The 22,298-nt window shown below is 39.3% G+C and overlaps 1 protein-coding gene across 9 annotated transcripts in view; it reads left to right on the top strand.

Annotated features, from left to right (window-relative positions):
* The window catches only part of Srgap2 (SLIT-ROBO Rho GTPase activating protein 2), a 242,435-nt gene that overhangs the window by 138,851 nt on the left and 81,286 nt on the right, over positions 1-22,298 (top strand). Inside the window, exon 1 of one of the 9 annotated variants that reach the window (XM_048809529.1) lies at positions 4,406-5,001. The exons of the other annotated variants lie outside the window; for them this stretch is intronic. The gene's annotated coding sequence lies outside the window, so the exon portion shown is untranslated. Of the gene's footprint in view, positions 1-4,405; positions 5,002-22,298 lie in introns of those variants that run through there. 9 annotated transcript variants of the gene reach the window in all.

Below are 22,298 nucleotides of genomic sequence, written 5' to 3'. Positions count from 1 at the left end.
CTGAAAAGGAAGCATACTTCTGCCTGTCTTACTTCCTGGAGATGGATTGTGCAGGGATTACTGGCAGAGGATATGAAACTGCCTTGGAAAAAAGATGTTCCATAATGGCCGGGCGCAGGGGTACATGCCTGAATCCCAGCGGCTCAGGATGCTGAGGCAGGAGGATTGCGAGTTCAAAGCCAGCCTCAGCAAAAAGTGAGGTGCTAAGCAACTCAGACCTTGTCTCTAAATAAAATACAAATAGGGCTGGGGATGTAGCTCAGTGATCGAGTGCCCCTGAGTTTAATTCCTGGTACCCAAAACAAACAAATAAAGAAAGAAAGATGTTCCATAAATTAAGATATCCTTTCCCAGTTAACTTTAATTTTTTAGTTTAAAATGTTTTGATTGTCATGAAAGAAAACTTTACATTAGCTATCCATTAAATACAGGACATCTTGACTGATAAAATTGATATTCTACTTTGAAATAATATTTCAGTATCATTTTGATTAACTCTTGCTTCATAAGTATGTCCATCTGACTCATATCAGGTCCTGAGCTTTTTAATTTAATTTTGTAGTCATTGATACCCAACCCAAAGTATGGTCCCTGCCCCCAAGGCCATACAGGTCTTTCAAGCATTCATAGTTCAGCATTAGTCCTTCTGATGAAGCACAGGGTGAGGTGTTCCCTGGTGAGTGCTGAGCAGTCTGTTTCAGAGCTGCAGGCTGAAGCCCCAGTGGAGTTTAATTCTGTCCTTCCAGTCCCCTTCACATTAGAGTATGGGAAGAGTGGGAATGGAAATTAATTGTACCTGCTGGCATTATTAAAGTTATCAGTGCATATCCCCACTTGGGCCGGGAAGATTAAAAAGGGTGTTGTAATCAGAGCAGATGATTTTTGACACACTGTGGACTTCCTCCCCAGGTTAGATGTAAGAATGTGATCTGAGCTTGTTGCCTCTGGCCTGGTAACCACATAGCTCGGGGCTATGCAGTCTCTGCCTCATCCTCCCACCAGTCTGGAGGAAAGCCAGACTCCTGCTCTCTTTGGATAGGAGATGTCTTAGTGGAAAATCAGGACTTCTCATTTAAGACGAGTATATTATGGCTCACATTCCAAACAAGGTATAGTCAGGTGTCTTGGTAGGCCTTGGAGTCACACCTTGTTCGAGTTCAGCCTGAATGAAATAGGTAATTGAAGTGCTGCTCCCTGGTGATTTAGTTCATTTTAGCAAGCGTTTATTAAATGCCTTCCCGAAGCATCATAACAGGCCAGGCTGTTCTTCCTGCATGGATGCTGTGGTATTTAGTGGGAAGAGGAAAGTGGCCCTTGTAGTTCATGAATCATAAAAGATCCTGGTCTGGGAGTAAGGGTCTTATCCCAGCTGTCACACTGACCCACAGTGGAATCCAACTTTGTAACCTATTCAGGACTTGGTTTTCTAATCTGTAAAATAAGAGTTTGAACTAATCTTTCTTCCTGAAATTCTATTATTAAGTGAGGGAATTCCTATGATGAAAATGCTTGCCAAACCATCAGACACTATACAGATGTAAGGCACTGTGATAGTTCTAAGTGTAACCAATATGTTTCTCAACACATAATTCATTGAGTTCTGATTCTGGGTGGTATATAGCTGTGTGCTTGATAATGTGAGGATGGCATGACATGACCTCTGATGTAAGAACCTGGAATCTAGTGGGAGAAACAGACATGCAAATAAGCAATGGTGACAGAGTGTAATAATAGCTTCTTCAGTGGAAGGAACTGAAGTAAGGGTTACCTTCTGGAGTTCTTTGTGTTTGCTAAGAATGGTGTGTGGGGGAGAGAAGTGTAGGGATTCCCAGGAGATGAAACAGCTTATGCAGAGAACAAAGAGATATAGCCAGGCACACAGTGGCGCAATCCCAGTGGCTCAGGAGACAGAAGCAGGAGGATCACGGGTTCAAAGGCAGCCTCAACAATTTAGTGAGACTATATATAACAACCTTGTGAGACCGTCTCAAACTTAAAAAAAAAAAAAAAAAAAAGACTGGAGATGTGGTTCAGTGGTTAAGCATCCCTGGGTTCAATCCCTGGTACCAAAAAGAAAACAAAGGGATATAAGCAAGTAAAGAGTATTCGGGTACCACATTTGGTATGGGTGAGGATGACTGAGCCAGGTCCCTTGTAAAGGAAGGCAAGCAGTGAGGCTGAGGAGATAGGCAGGGGCCTTGTATGCCACACTGAAGCTGTACCTTCTAAAACCAGTGAACTGGAAGCTTCTATAAAGTTGTTGTTTTAATTTAAAAAATAAAAGCAATTTTAAAAAGTAGTTGTTTTAATCTTTCATTTTGAAATTAAAAACCTAATGAAATATGGCAAAATAGTACAAAAATTTTTATGTACACTTAACCCAAATCCCCAAAATGTTAAAATGATATAATGATCAAAATCAGGAAATTGATACAATACTATTGATCTATTGATCTTATTCAAATATCACTAATCGCTCCTCTTATATCTAGTTTCTGGCTCAGGGTCTAGTTCAGGTTCGGTTCAGGAACATACGTTGTGCTGAGAAGAGTTGTCTCCTTAGCCTTCTTTAATCTCTAGACAATTTCTGTGTCTCCCTTTGTCTTTTAAGATTTTGACACTTTCGAAGAGTATTGGCTAGTTATTTTGTAGAAAATCCCTGAGTTCTGGTCTGTCTGATGTTTCCTCGTGATTAGATTCAGGTTAAGTAGTGTGGGCAAAATCCCCATAAAAGTGATATCCTGTTCTTCATACATTATAGCAGAAAGTACTTGCTGTGGTTTTGTAGTGGTGGTAATTTTGATGATTTGATTAGGGTGAAGGTGTCCCAGGTTTCCTTACTGTGAGGTTAGTACCTTTCCCGTTGTACTTGAATTCAAGTATCTTGTAAGCATACTTTGAACTTGTTTTTCCTTGGGACAAAATATCTGAGATAATTACTGTGACAAAATACCAGATAATCAATCATCCTAAAAAAAAGAAAAGGTTTATTTTTTGGCTCAGGGTTTTAGATGTTTCAGTTCTTGATCAGTTTGCTTGTGGGCCATGATGAGGCAGCAGGTACTACAGAAAGCTGCTTACCTCATAGCAGCTGGGAATCGAAAGAGGGAGAGGGAAGGCGCTGGTGTCCCAATATCTCCTTCTAGAATGCCCAGTGGTAACTTCCTCCCACTAGACCAAACCTTTTAATGTTTCCACAACCTCCCAACAGAGCCACAGGCTGACAATCAAGCCTTTATGTGGACATTTATCCAAACTATAGTGCTCCTCATCCGTTGCCCACTAATTTTTAGCATCCAAACCTGCTTCCTAATGGAAACAGTTCCAGTATTGGGTTTTACCAAGGAGTGCCATGGATAGAGGTGCCTTTTAGAAAGGTTCCTCTGAGATGTCTGGTTGTAAGGGACATTAGGAAAGCGAGAAGAGGGCTAGGGATGCAGCTCAGTGGTAGAGCACTTATCCAGAGTGTGCAAAGCCTTGGGTTTGATTCCCAGCACCACAAAAAGAAAAAAAAAAAAAGTGAGAAAGCTAATAGTAGTTCATTTAAAGACAACAGTAGCCTGTGAGAGGAGTAGAGAAGATAGGAGAGACATTCCAATTTTCTTTGGAATCAGAAGATGTAGGCTTTGCATTTTGTGCTATAGATTTAAATGCTGGAAAAATTCTGACTCAGGTAGAAAAAAAAAATCACATTTTTCTCTAGATTATCAAGTGTCTCTGTAATCTCTGGGTTACTCTTTTAAGAACCCAAGCCCCGGAATTTATTAAACATAACTTAGATTTTGTTAAATGATGTTTCTGAAGGTATCACTTTCCTTCTTGGACAACTTTGGGACCAGATTCCTGTTGTTCAGTACAGAGTGGTTGGAATCTCCAGTGTAGGTGTGCAATTTTGTTACAGGATGTGATCACATAAGATGCTTTTCTCCATAGCCCAGAGGTTGCTTCTATGGCCCTGTTCCCAAATTTCTGCCACTTGATGTCTTAACTAGTATCCTCTCTGGAGTTCAAAATGAGTGTTCTCTACCTAGCACAAAACCTGGATCTGTGTGTCATGGTCTTTTGATTTGACAGTATCCTTAAAGTTTTTTTTGTTGTTGTTGTTTGTTTGTTTTGGTATCAGGGATTGAACCAGGGGCACTTAGTCACTGAGCCACATCCCCACCCCTTTTTGAAAAATAGAGATAGGGCCTCACTGATTTCCTGAGGTAGCTTTCAATTTGTGATCCTCCTGCCTCAACCTCCCAAATTGCTGGGATTATAGGCATGCGCCACTGAACCCAGCTCCATGAAGTATTTCTTTTTGACTTTTCCAAACAAAAAAAATAAGAAAACTGGCAAAAATAGAGAAGGGGGGGGAAAGCTCTTATCCTAAGCAGCAACCTAGAGATGATTGTTTAATTGCTTTTGCAATATAGTTTTTGCAAGGGAGCTGGAAAGAGCATTTCAGTTTTTCATGACTTGGAGTTTGAGTTTATATAATTGCTTTAAGATAACTTTGGAATTGGCCTAAGCATTTTAGGTTGTTCCTGACCCCAGGTCAGTGGCCTCCTTGAGCTAGGCAGGAAGGAGAGGGAATTGAGTTTTTTGCTCCAACAGCTACAGAGGGTACATCCCTCTTACATTCTGGAGACCTTCAAGGTTTCTGAAAATCCCCTTATGAAACAGTAGCCCTTTGAATATATTTCTGCTGCTGCTGATAGGAGTGGATTAAACTGGCAGGCATGATGGAGGGAATAGACTATATGTCCAAGGTGGGAGGTCCTGACAGTTGGATCTGTGGTTGACAAAGGAATTTTAACACACCATCACATCAGCTCCTAGATAGGCTGTGGGAGTTCCCCAAGGCAGCCTCCTGCCTTTCTCAAATATTTTGACTCTGGTCTGCAAGATGCATGCTTCAGAGTTTCAAATTGGAGTCCACAAGTCAACTGAGGAAAGTGGTAAAGCCCTTCTCGGGGACCCCACAGCATAGAAAAAGAACATCAGACCCAGAATCAGGTAACTTTGCGGGGATCCCAGGGCTCCAGATGGTTTTTGTGTTTATTTTTCTCCATGGTTTAATTTTCTACCACAATTTTGACATTCTCATTTTGGATGTTGACTGCAGTCTAGAGAAACAGCTCATCGGAATTAAGATTTGGTTCTTGGATAAGACAATTAGAAGTTTTCAGATTTTGCAAAATTAGGAATGGGTAGAGTGGAGACTGAGAGGAAAAGGGCGGGCATGGTTTGGACAAACTCCCTTTTCTGTTCCGCATTCTAGAAATAGTGCTATTAGATTAAAAAAAAATACAGATAAAATCCTGTATTTTTCTTTTTATTTGCTTTACTTTCTTTTGAGTTTGCTTAAGAATGCCTATATACTAAGAAAATATTTCTTAACCTCTCCAGCATATTTAGGGTTAATTGAAAATCATTAGGACATACCACAAACTTAGTACTCTCTTTATGTCTTGGTTTATTCAAAAGGTTGACTTGCTGTGGCTTGGAACCCCTGACCCTGTCTCCTCACTTGCTGATTTCAACCCTACATATTTGACTGCAAAGCCCTAATGCATTGAGGAATGCGGTACAGCCAGAATACACCCTATCTACAAGCCAGGAAGACATCTTGATTAAATTAGTGTCAAAGGGGTGGGGGGTGGAGAGAAAGGCACAGTGACACAAAGGGCGTTTTGAAGAGAACCCTGTAATGCCTGTGGAGAATGAATGTGGAGAATGAATGTTCTCCTTAAATATGGCCGTGACCTGCAACTCCACACATGACAGAGACACAGCTCAATTGTCCCCAGGAGTTGGGTTGGGGGCAGGGGGTACGGGATGTGGATGGTGGGGGGAGAGGCCAGCCAGGGGCATTACTCTGCATCTCCAAGTTGAGAGAAAGGCAGGAGGCAGGAAGGTCTGTGGTCACTTTCTTTTTGCTATCTCTGTGGCAAGCAGTTCTTTGATCCTGGATATTGTTTGAGGATGGATCAGGAGTGGTTTCCTTCCACCAGGTATTTGAACCCTGTTCCCTCTGTTCTTACATTTTGTCTGGATACTAGATTCCTGAAAGCACCCATTGTCTTCAGTCTCTTTCTGTCCCCTTCCTTGAGGCTCCCCAAGATCGCTGCCTGAATTCTATAGGAGCACAATGAGGGACAGTGCCTTGTCATTTACTCACCATCCTCATTCCATTCATCCTTCAGTCCCAGAACTGAAGTGAAGAACAGATAAACTGTTGAGGGCCTCTGCAGGACAGCCGTGGGCAGTGGGAAAGCAGTAATGCTTCCTAGCTCGGTAACCCCTTGGCTCAGTTCCATTTGCACTGTGGTCAGGAGCTTCGGAGACATACTTTTGCTGTTTGCCCTTTGAACTGCCAGCCATCCATATACAGCAAATGGATTAAAGAGTTGATTAAGGAGGTGGGATGAGACGGTAATTATCATCCTATGTACATGTATGATTGCACTAATGGTGTGACTCTGCATCATGTACAACCAAAGAAATGAAAAGTTGTGCTCCATTGTGTACAGTGAATCGAAATGCATTCTGCTGCTATGTATAACTAATTGGAACAAATAAAAAAAATTAGTGGCATTAAAAAAAAAAGTTGGTTAAGTCAGATTCCCCTCTCTAGCCAGAATATCCTAGCAGCTTTTTTTTTTTTTAAATCTCTGTTCATATGCTTCTCTTTTCAGTAGATGAAATTACAGTGTTTTCAACAGCATATATTTGAGGATTTAAAAATTGATACCCCAGAATATTCTTTTGTACTATCCTTCTTTTTATTGATGTGAAACTTTATGGCTTTTCTTTCCTCCACTCTCACCTAATAATTATTGGGTATTTATTAGATACAAGGCCATGTACAAGAGGAGAATACAAATATGACCAAAGAATATGGAACAGAAGTTTATAAGTTCAAATGACAATGCCACCATTTAGTAGCTGCTCCTGTAGAGAAATGTCTTAACCTCCTGAAGCTTTAGCATCTATAAAATGGAAATGATAATAATTCTTAGAGTTATTGCAAAGATTAAATGAAGTTATGCCTATGAATGATTAGCACATAGCAAACACTAAGTAAGTATAAGCTACAGTTATTGTTTTTATTAATTACTAATTGGAAAATATAGTCCAAATCCTTCAGAAGCTTATGCTGTAGTTGAAAGGGGAAAAGATACTTGCATAAGCAACTCTGATCAAGGCAGTGTAGATATAAGTGTGCCATAGATGGCATAGATAATAGTTGCTAGAAAATTCAGTACCAGTAATAGAAGAAAAGCTCATATTTATCTGGGTTTTTAAGGAAGCCCCATCGACCAGTGAATACTAGCAAAAACCCCATTTCTGCATCTGTAACAGATAACATTAATTAATCTAGAATTCTTTTTTCAGTTTTTAAAATTTAAAATATAATAGTAATAGAAATGTACATAAAATGTATTTGTATAGTAAATGAGTAATCACAGAGAAAATGCTAATGTAACTTACCATACAGATCAATACATAGGACTTTATCAGTGTCTCAAAAGTCACTGGTACAGGGCTGGGATTGTAGCTCAGTGGTAGAGCACTTGCCTCATACATTTCAGGCACTGGGTTTGATCCTCAGTATCACATAAAAGTAAATGAACAAATTAAACAAAGGTATTGTGTCCATCTACCATTAAAAATATATTTTTAAAAAAGTCACTGGTACAACCCCCTCCCCATTGGATCCCCCATCCAATATCTTAAGTTTGTGGTAATTATTTCCTTGCCTTTTTAAAAAAAAAAAAATGTTTTTTATGGACACAGTACCTTTATTCATTTATTTTTTACGTGGTGTTGTGGATCGAACCCAGTGCCTAACACATGAGTGGCAAGTACTGTACCACTGAACTCCAGCCCCAGCCCTTATTTCCTTGCTTTTAAAAATTTGTCCCTAAACAGCATGGCTTAATTTTGCCTATTGAATAGGAAAAACATTTTTTCTTCTCAATAGTCATATTCTCCCTATATTTCACTTTTGATACCAAGTGTGTGGAAGGATTTCCCATATCAAGGAATTCTCCAATTCTCTGCATATACCAGTTGGATGTCTCATAGTTCAATTTGATTCTGTCATTGTCTGCCTAGTTAACACAAACCCTACAAGTTAAGCATTCTGTCTCAAAAGACCGCCCCCACTTCTGATGTCAACTAAAAATCCAGGTTGTCACCTGTGATTCTCATAGACTGGCTATTGATTGGAGGTTTCTGTGACACCCCCCTCCTCAGGTTCTGTCATTTGCTAGAACAACTCATAGAACTCAGGAATACAGTTTACTTACCATTTTATTATAAAGGAATTACCAACTTATTTAAAAAGGGTACAACTCAGGAACAACCAGATGGAAGAGATACAGGCAGGGTATGGAGCACAGCGCTTCCACACTCTCCCCAAGGCACACACCCTACACCACCTCCTCAACAATCTGCAAGCCTCCAAACATTATCCTTTTGAGTTTTAATGGAGGTTTCATTATGTAGGCATGAGTGATTAAATCATGGTCACTGGTGATCAACTTAACCTTCAGCCCCTCTCCCCTCTCTAGAGGATGAGGGATGATGCTGAAAGTTCCAACCCTCTAATCACGTGGTTTGTTCCCCTAGCAACCAGTGCTTCCTTAGGGGCTTTCCAAAGGTCACCTAATTAACATAAACTCAGGTGTGTTTGAAAGGGACTGTTATAAGTGACAAATGATGGCTCTTTCACCTTTATCAATACTGTCACTTATGAAATACAAGGGTTTGTGAATGTGCCAGGGATCCTGGCTGAAGCCCAAAATATATATTTATTATTATATCACATTACACTGTATATAGTCTTTTGCATCTTATTTCTACAGCTTTCCATGGATTGTAAGACTTATCCATGTTGTCACATAGCTTGTGCCTTGTTTATTTTTATTGTTATTGAGTTGCATCAAATATACTAAAATTTATTTATACATTTTGTTATCAATGGGTGTTTGGACTGTTTTCACCTTGCAACCAACACGTCTCCCCACCCCCCAACTGGCGATTGAATCCAGGGGCGTTTTACCACTGAGCTATATCTCCAGCCCTTTTTATTTTTTTATTTTGAGACAGGGTCTCACTAAGTTGTTTAGGGCCTTGCTAAATCACTAAGGCTGGCCTCAAACTTGTGATCCTCCTGCTTCAGTGTCCCAAATTGCTGGGATTACAGGCCTGTGCCACCATGCCTGGCACAAACATACCTGAATTCTGACATATATATGTCCAGATTTCTAGAATGTGAACCTAGTAGAGAATTACTGGGTCAAGATAGGTGTATCATCTACTTTACTTTATAATGCTAAACTGCTTTTCAAAGTGGATATTTCTGATTTTCACCCCTACCAGCAATATAAGAGTTTTCATTTTTCTGCATCCCTATTTGCATATGGTATGGTCAGGTTTTTATTTATTTATTATTTAAATTTTAAAAAATGGTACCAGAGATTGAACCCAGAGGCGCTTAATCACTGAGCCACATCCCCAGCCCTTTTTAAAAATATTTTATTTATAGGCAGGGTCTCCCTAAGTGCTTAGGTCCTCGCTAAATTGCTGAGGCTGGCTTTGAACTCACAATCCTCCATCTTAGCCTCCCAAGCTGCTGGGATTACAGGCGTGCACCACTGCACTGGCTGGCTATGCAATTTCTGTAGCACCATTGATTTAAAATTAATCCTTTTCTTTTCATACACAAAAGAACAAATATTGAAGATTTACTCTACATCAGGCACAGTACTAAGTACCTTATGTGCAGAGGTAGAGAGGTAAAATTTGAGCTGGGTTTTTAATGAACGAAAAGGATTATAGTAATTAGAGATGGAAAAATGAGTGGTATGTGAGAGTGGGGGCGCGAGCTGGAGTAGTAGGACATACCATATGGAAGGAGCAGGCTTCAGGACAGAAGAGCACATAAATGGATATGCACTCTTCAGAGGGTGTTGAGCAAAATAGTTCACAAAATCAGAGTATTGATGAGAAGCTGAAAATGTTAAAAAAAAAAGAGCTCTGAATGGCAGAATAAAGAGTTGGGTCTTTATTCTGAGAGTACTAGGAACCACTAAGGGCCTGCGATGTAGTAACAATGACAGGTATCAGACATCTTTTTTTTTTGGTACCAGGGATTGAACCCAGGGTCATTAACCACTGAGCCACATCACCAACCCTTTTTATTTTTTTATTTTGAGACAGGGTCTCACTAAATTGCTTTAGGGCTTACTAAATTGCTGAGCTGGCCTTAAACTTGTGATTCTCCTGCCTCAGCCTCCTGAGCCATTTGGTGTGCCACCATACCCAGCTCATATAAGACATATTTTGAAGGAAAATTCAAGAACATATTAAGAATTCTCATTAAGAATGAGAAGTCACTGATTATTTCTTTCTGTTTTTATGCCAGTATCAGTCAGGAAATGCAGTATGTTGTTACAAAATTTGAGCTTCTGGTGAAGCTGACATTTACATGTGTGTTCAGGAACTAGAGACCCAAATGTTTTTATTTTTACTAATTTTTAGAATTTCTTGTAGAGTTTATCCATTTGGTGGACTTTGAGTCACCAGACAATTCCTGAATTGGAATTCTCAGTCACTGGGCTGATTTCAGAAATGCTCTTTATTTGAGATAGATTCAGCCTTCTTTTATTTGGTAGACTGTGTTTTTTAATATTTTTATTAGTTATTGATGGACTTTATTGATTTATTTGTTTTATATGTGGTGCTGAGAATCTAACCCAGTGCCTCACACATGCTAGGCAAGTGTTCTACCACTGATCTACAACCCCAGCCCTAGACTGTGGTTTTTTAAAAGCTCCTAAGGAATTAATGAGGAACTCTATTTAAAACCTCAGGCTTACTTCTCTCTTTACCAGAATGCTTTGGTTACCATGTGCTGGGAAATGAACAACTTTGAACCCTAAGCGTGGCAAGTCTTCACTACCACTAGTATTCATTCATTCAAGCAAAACATATTTCAGTGCTTATTGGGTATCTGCATTGCACTAGACCTGAAGGCTACAAACATAAAATAATGTCTGTGTTCTCCATTCTAGAAAAGATAATTGAGGGGCAAGAAATTGAGTAGTACTTTTCATAAACTTTATAGGGCTAGCAGGACAGAAATTGGCATTCAAGGCCAACAAGGGAAGATCTGACTAAAATTATTTTGGAACAACAAAGGGAAACATCTTAAAAATAAATGTAAACTAGAAGTAGACTTCAGTAATTTCACAAGGACTAAAGTCTTGTTTCAGATTATCTTAATCTCTAATTGGATTAAGGTGATCCAGGATAGTTAGTGGCTAGAAGCAAATTGAAGTCTTCTCTAGAGGAAGATACTATCAGATATAATATATCTCTCATCATTTTTCATATACAGTGTTTGAAACTCAATTATAAATAATTAGGCATATGAGGAAAAAAGATCTGGACCCCAAAATTAAAAGAAACTGCAGACTCACAGGAGATCCAGGTAATCGTCTTATCAAACATAATTTTAAATTAACTATATTTAATATTTTTCAGAAATGAAATGATAAAAACAAAACTGGAAATAATTAAAAATGAAACAGCTCAAAATGGATCAAAGACATAAGTTGAAGAGCTAAAACTAAAAAACTTCTAGAAGAAAATATAGGTGTAAATCTTCATGATCTTGGATTAGGTAGTGTTTTCTTAGCTATGGAACCAAAGCCAAAGTAACTAAAGAAAAAAAAATTTGTAGTGAACTTCATCAAAATCAAAAACTTCTCTGCTTACAAAAGGACATTACCAAGGAAAGACAACCTAGAGAGTGAGAAGAAATATTTTCAAATCATGTATCTCTTTAGGGTTTAATATAATATATACAGAACTCTTACATCTTAACAACAAAAAGACAAAACAACCCAGTTTTAAAATGGGCAAAAGACACGTAAATACATATTGTTCTACAAAGAAGATAAATGAATGGCTGATAAACAGAAGGAAAGATGCTTGACATTGTTAGTTATTAGGAAACTTCAAATCAAAATCACAATGAAATACCATATCAGATCCACAAGAATGACTCTAACTTAAGAAAGAGAGAGAGAGAGAGAGAGAGAGAGAGAGAGAGAGAAATAACAAATGTTGGGGCTCAGGTTGGGGCTCAGTGGTACAGCGCTTGTCTAGCGCATGTGAAGTGCTGGGTTCTATCCACAGCACCACATAAAAATAAAAAATAAATAAAATAGACGTATTGTGTCCATCTACAACTAAAAAAAAATGAAGAAAAAAAGAAACAACAAATGTTAGTGAGGGTGTAGAGAAATTGAAACCCTCCCATTATGATGAAATTAGTAAATGGTGCAAATCCTATGGAAAATAGTTTGATAATTCCTCAAGAGTTGAAACATAAATTACTCTGTGACCCAACAATTCCACTGCTGCTTACAAAGAAAATGTAAAGCATTTATGTACATAAGAACTTGTACACAAATCTTCATTATAGCATTATTCACAGTAATCAAGAAGTGAAAATAATCCAAATATTCATGAAGTGATGAATGGACAAAACTTAATAAAATGTGACATATACATACAATAGAATATTACTCCACCATTTAAAAGAAAAAGTGAGCCAGGAGCAGTAACATACACTATAATCCTAGCAGCTTAGGAGGCTGAGGCAGGAGGATCATGAGTTCAAAGCTAACCTCAGCAACTTAGTGAGGCTCTAAGCAACTCAATGAGACCTTGTTTCTAAATACAGTTTAAAAAGGTCTGGGGATGTGTGGCTCAGTGGTTAAGTGTCTCTGGGTTCAATACCCAGTACAAAAAAAAAAAAAAAATCAGAAGTGGGGCTAGGAATGTAGCTCAGTGATAGAGTAATACTTAGCATGTGCAAGATTCTGAGTTTAATATTCCTAGCACCAAAAAAGAAAAAAGAAGGGGGGAAAAAGTAAGTACTTATATATTCTGCAGCATGGGTAAATCCTGAAAAATTATGTTCATGGAAGAAAGGAGAAACTAAAGGCCATATATTATATGATTCCTTTTATAAGAAATGATTAAAATATGCAAATCTATAGAGATAGTCAGTAGATTAGTATTGCCGGGAGTTGGGGAAATGAGGGTAGGAAAATGATTACTATCACTTATGAGGTTTCTTTGGGGGTGATTAAAATGTTATAGAATTAGTGGTGATTAAAAAAAGGAAATTTTCAAATGAAAATTTTAGTCCCCCAAAATGCAGTAAATAAAAGAGCTCAATGTATGGGTTAAATAGCAGATTAAAAAAAAGTTAAATGAAGAATTAGTGAACTGGAAGATGAGTTCAGAAAACAGTATATACTGAAGTTTGGAAAGATAAAGGAGTGGAAAATACAGAAAAAAGGACAAAAGACTGACAGCATATGACAAGTAGGCCTAAATGCATTTATTTGAAGTCCCAGGAGAACAAAGATTATGGGGTAGAAGCAATATTTGAAGAGATAATAATGACCATTAATTGTCCAAAACTAACAAACACATTACAGAATGAAGAAGCATTATGAACTCCCAAGTAGGATAAATACAAAGAAAAGTACATGTAGGCACATTGTTGTAAAATTGCTGAAAATTGTGAGAAAAAAATTATAGCGAAATCTTAAATGGCCAAGGAGGGGGAAGACTGATCACTTTTCAAGGATAAGCAAAAAATTAATATAACCAAAGCTCAGTTCTTGTTCCCACTGCCAATCCAATGAGGACACGGTTTTGAGAAAAAGGACAAAGAAATTTTATTGCTTTGCTAGTAAAGGAGAAACACAGGGGACTCCTGTCCCAGAGGCTGTGATTCTGCCCATCATGGGGAACCAGGGGGATTTTAAAGAGGTGAAAGAGGTTTTATCTATCCAGAGTTTTAACTCACTTATTTATTTGAGAGATAGTCATTTCCTAATTTTCTGATGCCATCCCCAAGTCTGAAAGTCAAGACCCCAACACTTTGATCCTATGGTGGGTGTGTGTCCAAGGACAGATTACTCTGCCTAGGATGGGGAAGAAAGGTAATCCTGATTGGAGATGGGGAGAGATTAGGAAGGAGACAGAGAGGAAGAGAAAGAAACTATGTTCTTTTTTAAAAATTAGTCTCAGTGGCAGAGCAGCACTGATTCACAGCATAAAGTGGACCACTATTACATTAACAGCTGACTTTTCAACAAAAGCAATAGAAAACAGGAGATGGTGGAATGAAAGCATAGAAAGAAATATCCTTCAGAAAATAAGGTTCAAAAGATCAAATGTTTTCTCTCATAAGTGGAAGCTAGAGAGAATAAAAAAGGACTTACAAAAAAGCAGCTGGGAGCTGGCCTCATAAAAATAGAAGGGCGAGTAGCAGAGTAGAAGCAGGAGACCTAGGGTAATGGAGGAGGGAAGCCAGAGGGGAAGCCAGGGGAATAAAGTTGACCAAATTATGCCATATGCATGAATGAATATATCATAATGCATACCAACTGCATATATAACTATAATGTACAAATTAAAATAAATAAGGCCAATAGAACAGAAGAATGGAATGAGAGGGGTAGGGAAGGAAGGGAATAATACTGGGGAATGAAATGGAGAAAAGTGTTATCCATTTATGAACATGTCAAAATTAACCCCACTATTATGTATAACTACAGTGTCCTAAAAGTTAAAAAAAGAAAAAAGAAAGGTCAACTAAAGATGTTTTCACATAAGAAAAATCCAATAGCCTTGGTAACTTAGCAAGGCCCTCAGCAACTTAGCAAGACCTGTTTCAAAATAAAAAGGGCTAGGAATGTAGCTCAATAGAAAGCACCCCTGGGTTCAATCCCCAGTACCAAAAGTAAATAAATAAGATAAAAATATGATAAGATAGATATGATGTAAATAGACCAAGTAGATTTGAATGCAAAAAGTTTTATTAGATATGAAGAGGAATATTTTCTAATAAAAATTCAAGTTAATACTTAATAACATAGCCTTAAAATATATTAATAAAAAATGGACAGAACTCAAAAGGGAAATAGAAAATTATTCACCCTAGTGAGAAACTTAATATACTTGCCTTAATGAATGATTTAAAAACTAGAAGGAAAAAAAAATCAGTAAAAAGTCTAGATTTGAAAACCAATATTCTTGACCTTGATGACATGTAAGAGCAATGACCACCACAGATGGACACATTCTTTTTTAAGTGTACATGGAAAGTTGAAGCCTGAATTGGAAAGGAAGAATGGAAGAGCTGAGATGAGCACTTAGAGCCAGAGATTGGAAATCCACAGCTCCTAACTCTAGACATTCTCTTCCTCACACTTCAGTCATTTGGGGCCAGGCATGGTGGCTCACATCTGTAATCCCTGCGGCTCTAGAGGCCGAGGCCTGAGAATCGCAGGTTCAAACCTAGCCTCAGCAACTCAGCGAGGCTGTAAGTAAACTAGTGAGACCCTAATAAAAAGGGATGGGGATGTGGCTCAGTGGTTAAGTGCCCTGGAGTTCAGTCCCTGGCACCAAAAAAAAAAAAAAAAAAAAAAACCAAAAACAATTCAATGATTTGTCAGTGGGAGAGAGGAACTGGCTAGAAGAAAGCTGCCAATGGATGGAGTTAGAGAAGATAATGCTAAGTGAAGTTAAGAAAAACCAAATGCTGAATGTTTTATAATATAAGGAATGTTTTATGATATAAGTAGGCTGATTCATAGTGGGATAGGGAGCAGGAGCATGGGAGGAATAGACAAACTCTAGATAGGGCAGAGGGGTGGGAGGGTAAGGGAGGAGGCATGGGGTTATTAATGATGGTGGAATGTGATGACCATTATTATCCAAAGTACATATATGAAGACATGTATTGGTGCGAACATACTTTGTGTACAACCAGAGACACAAAAACACTGTGCTCTATGTGTGTAATAAGAATTGTAATGCATTCCACTGTCATATATAAAGAAAAAAAGAAAGAAAAAAAAGAAGAAAGCTGCCTATCCCAAGGATATGGATTTTTTAAAAATTGTATTTAGCCGTGACTGATGGGGATGGCTGCACATATGATTAGTGTAGACAAAGACGAGGGGCTGCAAACCACCACTATAGCTGGAGAAAGCTGATCCAGGCTGGAATCTCCCTTCCAGGCCCCAAGGAAACGCATCCTAGTTCTCTACCAGTAAAAGATTCTATTCAGTGTCCTCAGCTTGACTTTATGCTCCTCTTGGTCCAACCCTGTACCTGGGGTGTCAAGAACATGCTGATTTCATAATTAAACATTCTGGAGCCTCTTCTCTTGACTAGGATGCTAAGGCAACTCCAAGAATCTAACACTGCACAGATCCCTGGGCAAATTGGCATTGCTGCTGGGTTCCTCTTTCTTGAAGTATTTAATCAGCGATTTTCCCAGTGCCCCAGGCATTTCCTGTAGGGGTGCTGCTGGCTGTTCTACTTCCTACCAGGCTGCCCTCCTTGTCTCAGGGTTCGCACTGCCAACTTTCAGATGAGTTCGCTCTGTTAACTCCTGTTATTCCAGTTTCCCCCATCCCCCCATCCCCCACCCCTGCCATCTGGGAGCCACACAGGCATTTTCTACTCCCCCAGCTCCTGGAATTCCTTCTTGAAGGAGGGCATATGCTTACGAGCACCTTACACTTCTGGCTCATTTTTTTCTCCTTGCCCAGTTCCAAGTCATTGATTGCTTTTCTTCCTGAGTTCATTCTATGGCAACTGAGAGATTTGTGTTCTCATGTGGCTTATTTTGCCTTTATTTCTTTTGTTCCTTGTGTCCCAGTCTAGACAAGAATGCCACGGTCTCCTAGACACCATTTCTATGCCTTTAGTGTCCTGCTTAGAAAATGGGATAGTCACTCATCTTCAGATGGACCTCAAGAAATACTTTTGGCATGAGAGATCAGGACCTGAAGACATATACCCCCACTTAAGTCATTATCCAAAAAAATAAAGATGGAAATTTGCCAAGTGGTTTAAGAAAAGAAGGCTCGGTGATTTTCACTTTCATTTTGAGGGATGTTGCTTTGATCTTATTTTCTTAGTATTATGATAAGTCATTCTAAGGGATTGAAATAATCATGAAAGAATATTCCAACTTCTTAACATGACCGTGTTTCAGGCTGTGCCATCAGAGGTCTTAGGAGAGCAGAGGGCTGCCAGTCTCTTCCTCTTCCCACCCCCACTGCCTTATCCCAATCCTGTGAGACTCCATCTTCTCCAGATTATGTGTTTGGGCTTTGGTCAACTGTTACAGAGCATAGTAAACATCCACAGAGGGTAGGAGTTGAATTCACAGAGTTCATGTTATCCCAAATAAAGGATTTTCCCCCAGGGCCACTGGCAATTACTTGTGGGTTGTCATGTGTGACTGCTTACATGTCCCAGAGCTTCTGGGAAAGCCTTAAAAAATGCCTTTCAGAAATAAGTACTCTGTAGGAGAGAGGTCCTAGATTTCACTAAACCAGGCTTGGAGATGGGCGTTCTTGGCACTCTCTAACCTAGGCAGTAGGACGCTCCTACCTTTTCATATATGATTTCCATTTCCTCCTATGTGCTAACACTGTTTTCCCAATGTATCTTTTTTTGTTGTTGTTGTCTTATTTTGTTTGTTTGTTTCTTTATACAGAAAAACTACTTTGTGTGTGTATGGCTGGGGTAGCTTTCAGGGGCCTTCACAATCCTCCATATTATAATCATTAACATGTTTAAGAGCACATAAGGAGGTAGCAAGTTTTGATGGCAAGAGCACTCCAGTGGATGTTGAGGGGGTGGACTCATATTACTATTAGCTAATATTTATTAAACATATTAGGTGCTAGATTCTGTTTAAAGCACTTTTTACATGGATTATCTTACTGTAGGGATAATCCTACAATTGGATTATTATTTTATTTTACAGATGGGGAAGTTGAGGCATAGAATGATTAAACAATATACCCAAGACCCTGCAGTTGAGGAGTAGAAGCAGTTTTCTAATCCTGCTCTATAACCTACATATTTCACTCTATTCTAATGCTACCTGTAGGCCTAGATGAGATACTGAATAACCACATGACCCTGGAAATTTTATTTTAACTTTCTAGACTCATCCATGACCCATAACTAGAGAGAGTGCCTGTGGGTTCCCTCTAATGGCATATCCACTTTTAATAATCGACATAAGAAAATACAGCTATGTTGTTTCATCATTATATGAAAACATAGTGTTTAAGTCTACATTAAATTTTGATTCAATTGATTCAATAACTGATTCTTTTATGGCTGCTACACACAAAGTAGGTGGCTGGGCACCATGAAGGACAGAAAGATACTTGGAAAAGTTATAATCTCTTTCTTCCATTAATTTTAGATGATTTCATATTTTAGTGGCTTTGGGATTTTTTATAAAACTACTAAGTTCTTTAGATAATGAGACAGGAATGAAATCGAGAAACCATTCATGTTTCAGAATATGCATTCCAGGTCTTAAAATGCATCAGGTGTCTGACATTTCTTATAAAATATGACTTTTGTCCCTTTGAGAGTTTAACTATAACCATTAACTTCTGAGCAAAGCAGCTATTGGTGAGATAAGTTTTTATGGTGGCTTCTAAGCTCAAGGGATTCTTTGAAAATGGAATGTGACTGCTTTGGGAGTCACTTATACTGAAGCAGTATCATTATCACCTGAAAAGAAGGCAAACTCAGGAAAAAAAAAAAAGGTTTTACTATGTAATAGCTGGATTTTTAAAAATCAGATTTCCATTTTTGGTAAACAGGGTTTAACATCTAACTTGCCCTGCAGTTAGGAGACCTCTTGATGAGATAGGAAAAAAATGATCCTGAACTTGAAAACTAACTGAATGCCATTTCTAGTATTGCCTTTGAGGTGGGAAAATTGCATTTTGATAGGCTCAGACATCAAATGAACGTCCATCTTTCTCAGCAGACTGTAAACTTTTAAATTGTTTGTTTTATTTTTAAACTACAAGTGCCTGACACATAATAGTTGTTCTATAAATATTTGCCAGTGGACTTTTTATTGCTCACCCCAAAATCCAGCCGTTTTTCCATTTGTCAGAATCTAGTAACTGAACCTGCTTTGACCCATCTGATCTGATCTGCCACCTCAAGAGTACAAGTTTTTTAGCTACTCTCTGGGTTAGTTGGCTTCAGTTCTTAAACTGCTATTTTCTTTATTAATTACAAAATTAGTTTTTTGTATGCACTCTGTCTTTTTAAACCTGTGTTTAACTTACTTAAACCTGTGTATACAATGCATTAATGAGTTGTAAAATTAATTCAGTGAGCTATAAGCAACATAAAAAAGTCAACAAGAATGGGAAAATATCAGAATGCATTGCACTCAAGTACTTATGTTGTAGACATACATACACTAGGTTGCAATGAAAAATAAAGTCTTGAACATCCTTGACTACCCCTCTTCAGAAGATAAAAGCACCTCTGGTGTTCCTCTTCCACTCTACCTCTATAAGAGTTTTTTTTTTTATTTTATTTTTTAAAGTATTTATTTATTTATGTATCTTTAGTTTTAGGTGGATATATTAGTTTGTTTTTATGTGGTGCCGAGGATCGAACCCAGTGCCTCATGCATGCTAGGCAAGCACTCTACCACTGAGTCACCAACCCAGCCCCATATAAGAGTTTTGTACTGGGAAGGGGGTATAGCTCAGTGGTAGAACATTGCCTAGCACCTAGGAGGCCCTGGGTTTCAAACCCCAGATCCTAAAAAAAAAAAAAGTTTTACACTGCAGTGATGTTTTGTTAGTTTATTACAGTGCTGGAGATGAACCCAGGGCCTTGCACAAGGCAGGCAAGTAGCCTTCCACTGAACCATACACCACACCACACCACCCCTGTAACTGAATATTATATAACCTTGGTCTTCCCAGAGTATAAGGCTTCAAGTGTAGCTCAACCTTCCTAGAACCATAGTTGGTATCCTAACTAGTAAGTGAATGGGCAATAGAAATGTATGCAAGGAGTGTGGTTGATGGAAAAATCTAGAAATCATTCCTGAGTGCTGACCTGCTGGATCACCACCTGAAGCACCCCTGCAGTCTCAGCACTATACTCCACTACCATTTTGGTGGACTGAAATGTGTGAAAGAGTGGCCAGATACAATAAGGGCCACCACCTAGCATTGGCCCTGCTATCCACAGCCACTCCTTTGAGTTCTATCCTCCCCATCAAAAGCTGTTGGGACAGAGCAAGAGCTCTGGGCACTGAGCAAGTGCCCCTGAAACCTTCAACCTGCATCTAGTGGTGCTTCTCCTGCTGCTAGAGCTTAAATAGGAGGCTCATGTCCCTTTCTTCTGAAATCTGTAAATGTAGTCAGTTTTTAACCGGATTTGTTTTAACAGTTGGCCTCTGAAGTATCTTATGGGTGAGGAGGGGATGCTAGCACTGGTGGAGGAGATCTGTGTCCTTGAAAATTGGATTCCTTTTTGGAAAAGCGCTGACATAGGCTAATCAACACAGCTAAATGACCTACTGTTTCTACCTGCTGACAGGCTCAGCCCTGGGACAGGCTGAAATTAGTTCTCACCACAGGGTGAAGACTTGCCTTCCTTTTTTCCCCTCCCTTTCATGCAAATGTGGTTAATTTATGACTGTCAAATAACATAGCTTTGTAGTGTAGGGAACCAATAAAATGCAGCCCTATCCCACCCCCTTCTTGGAAAACACTCTGTACTGATCTGAATAACTAGAGACTCCAGTAATGGGGATCCCTCTGATGATGACTGGTTTTAAAGCCGGGCCTGGTGGCCCATGCCTGTAATTCCAGCGGCTCTGGAGGCTGAGGCAGGAGGATCAGGAGTTCAAAGCTAGCCTCAGCAAAAACGAGGCACTAAGCAACTCAGTGAGACCCTGTCTCTAAATAAAATACAAAATAGGGCTGGGGATATGGCTCAGTGGCTGAGTGCCCCTGAGTTCAATCCTCAATACCCCTCCAATAAAATAAAATAAATAAAAATAAAGCCTTTTCATAATTGTTGTTCTTTGGGAAAAACTAAACTCACCGAAGCTCAGCAGATGTGTTGGCTTAAAGAGGTCTAAAGATGAGTGACCAGCCCAGTGTCCAGGCATTCCAGATATGTAACCTCATATTTCAGAACATTTCTGCTGCTGTATCTGTTCTGTGAGCAAGAGGGCTTTGGAACATTACAGTCTTGGGGAGATGAGGCTGTGCATTTCAGTTCTGTTGTCTGTTGCTATTATATGTTGGAAAAGGAAGATTCCCTACCCATTTTGGCAGGAGCTATTGCAATTTCAATGTCTTCTCATCAGCCTCGCCTTAGCCCCAGTAGCAGGCAGAATGGGGGCCCCCTCGAAACTCACTCTAGCCAAAGGGTTATGGTAAGTTTCAAAATAAAATATCCATGCCTGAGCACACCATCACATTTCCTATTCCATAGGACCAGCATTGGTCACTGTACCACATCTCTGTTCTAAATTTAGGTACTTTTTTTTTTTCAGGCAAAAATTACTATGCAAACATTTAAGAGAAAAACTTTACCCAAAGTAATTTTTTCCCTGACTTCTGTTTGGTTTCCTGCAATGTTTAGATGACTCATTCTCTTCCAAGAAATTTTAAAGAGATGCAGGCTGAATATTAGTGCACAAAGACTGCACTGTAAATTCTTTTTCTTCCCTGCCTAGAGACCCCTTGCTTCTTTACAGGAAACGGAAAAGCTCCACAGTCTTCATTGTCCTTCTCTGGGCCTCATCAGATTTTGTTGTTCTGAGGAATAAATGTGCCCCTTGTCTCTGGGTGGGGCCCCTTGTAGCTTCCCAGCTCGGTCAACCTCCCCACAGTGGCCAGCACGGAAGCCCTTCCTGCGCTGTGCTTTGACCTAAAGGAGCACAGTTAAGGTTTCTGAAATAGAGAAGGCCAGCCTTGTATCAGTGAAAGGAGAGACACTGCCCACTTCGTCCCTCTCTCCCTGGGTCAGAATTGCTCCTGATTGCTAGGAGCTTTACTGTGCATTTAACTGGGTTAACTACAGGAGTATTCCCAGCCCAGCTCTCTGGCAGAGGGAGTGGTAAGTCAGATCACTTGAGCCCTGTTCAAATAAACAGGGTAAGAGTTGAGTGGTCCTCCCAGCTAATCAGCACATGAAAGGAAACATCTGCCTGGCTTAATTGCTATTTTATTGGTTAGGCTTTCCTTCCCTCTTCCTCACTCCTTTCTCCTCCACTCCTGCGGGACTGGGGTTGTTTTAAGTTGTGGATAAGCTACAGGGTAGAGCATCAAGCACTTTTCCCCCTTAACCTCTGCCGTTCAGCATAAGGAGGTGGTAGGAGAGGCTGGAAGGCT

This window comes from Marmota marmota, unplaced genomic scaffold (assembly GCF_001458135.2).
Source record: "Marmota marmota marmota unplaced genomic scaffold, marMar, whole genome shotgun sequence".
Classification (NCBI taxonomy): Eukaryota; Metazoa; Chordata; class Mammalia; order Rodentia; family Sciuridae; genus Marmota; species Marmota marmota.
The sequence above is the reverse complement of the archived record's forward strand: the minus strand, read 5'-3'. Positions and strand labels throughout refer to the sequence as shown.